Raw genomic sequence first — 1,549 nt, forward strand, 5'->3', positions numbered from 1 at the left:
GAATTTAAGAGGAATAAGGGATCTTCCGGAAAAGGCTTTATTTTCTGAAAGATCCCATCTAGACTGGCGCTTTTCTCCGGCAAAGCCCCGAGCTGGAAAAAAGCGGCAGCCATGTTCATGCAAATGCCGTGGGGGATATTTAAATCCCCCGTGGCAATTGCAATTCCGACTTGTCTCATTAGCATCCCTTTTCCGGAAAAGGGTGCCAATCTAGACCCAGCCAGGGAGTTTATTGTTTCTCCAGGATACAGCCCAGCATCTGTCATCTGGTTACAGGAACTGCGGCTAAGAGGCCTCAGTGACCCCCTTTGAGATGGGGGGGTGGCTGGGCCCTACAATCCTAACCCACTCCCCAGCTCCTTCCCTAGGCTGTCTCCTCCATGCTCCCAGACAGAAACTAACTCTCTTCCAGCCCTGCCCCTCAGCCAGGGCGGCATTCCACCTTCCTTTGATTCTCTCCTTGGGGGGTAGCTGGTCAGACAGGTTTGGAGCCCCCTTTGCATAATGACTCACCCCTGCCCTGCTTGGTCGTGCTACAGACAGCAGAGGTCTCCCACAGCCCTAGCAAGTTACCCCCACTACGTCACACATGTCTATCTTGTTGATAATTGGAAACTAGAGTACTAGCATTTTAGTAGAGCCCCCCTCTATATGCCATCAATGTTTTTGTATCCTAGCTGAAGTCCAAATCTGCTCCATCCTTTAACCAGAGCTTCTACTCCTAGTCCTTTCCTCCAGAGCACTGTATACATTTAATATAATTTCTCCTCCCCTGCCCATTCTTATTTGCACCATTCAGTTTTTAACAAGCTCAAGCTTAGGTGTTTGGTTCCCATAGAGATAGTTTACTGTCATCCCACACAAACTGGAAGCTGAGTTGCTGTGGCAACATAGATTAGAACTTCATTTAGGGTCATTAGAATTGTCAAATAAATGCTGAACAATGGCTCATCTTGTCCTGTATCTTGCCTCTACGAAGAGACCAATGGTGGCTGCTTCAGAGGAAGGTATATTTGTACAGTGCAAGGAACTGTGGTATGTTAAAATTGCAGACAATTTTATTTTAAATATTAAAGCAGAAGGAATGTCTGTGAAACTTTCTCTTTCATCTATATTGAGTTTTCTTTTGTTGTAGGTCCCTATGTGAGGTCGTCTTCTGCTTACAGTGAGTGCTGACAGTCTACCAAGTGCTATACTAGAGACAGAAGGCATGGTCCCGCCTCTGGTGCATTTACTGCCTAACTAAACTTTAAAATGTACGGGAAGTCCAGAGATGAGTTCAGTCACATTGAATTAAAATAAAAAAAATTAAGTTCCTTGATGTGGGACACACCACACTGATCTGGGATGAGAAAGGATTAATATATTCCATTGATTACATCTAAGAGGAAGCAGCCTCACCCTCATAAATTTCATAGGCTGCTAAACTTGAAAGGGAGGCTCTCCAATAATAATCTTTTAGGAACTGGAAACAAAAGGAAAGGTACAGTTAGAACAAGGGAATTATAGAAACAGTTTCCATGTGGAAGCAGAAAAAACTTCAAAGTAG

The 1,549-nt window shown here is 44.4% G+C and overlaps 1 long non-coding RNA gene across 1 annotated transcript; it reads left to right on the forward strand.

Moving 5' to 3' along the window:
• Positions 1-200: 200 nt before the first annotated feature.
• Positions 201-1,337, forward strand: LOC142827600 (uncharacterized). The gene is made up of 2 exons (XR_012902288.1): positions 201-1,035; positions 1,136-1,337. It is a non-coding gene; the product is annotated as an uncharacterized LOC142827600 (long non-coding RNA).
• Positions 1,338-1,549: the final 212 nt, after the last annotated feature.

This window comes from Pelodiscus sinensis, chromosome 3 (assembly GCF_052426305.1).
Source record: "Pelodiscus sinensis isolate ZL-2025 chromosome 3, ASM5242630v1, whole genome shotgun sequence".
In the NCBI taxonomy this organism is placed as follows: Eukaryota; Metazoa; Chordata; order Testudines; family Trionychidae; genus Pelodiscus; species Pelodiscus sinensis.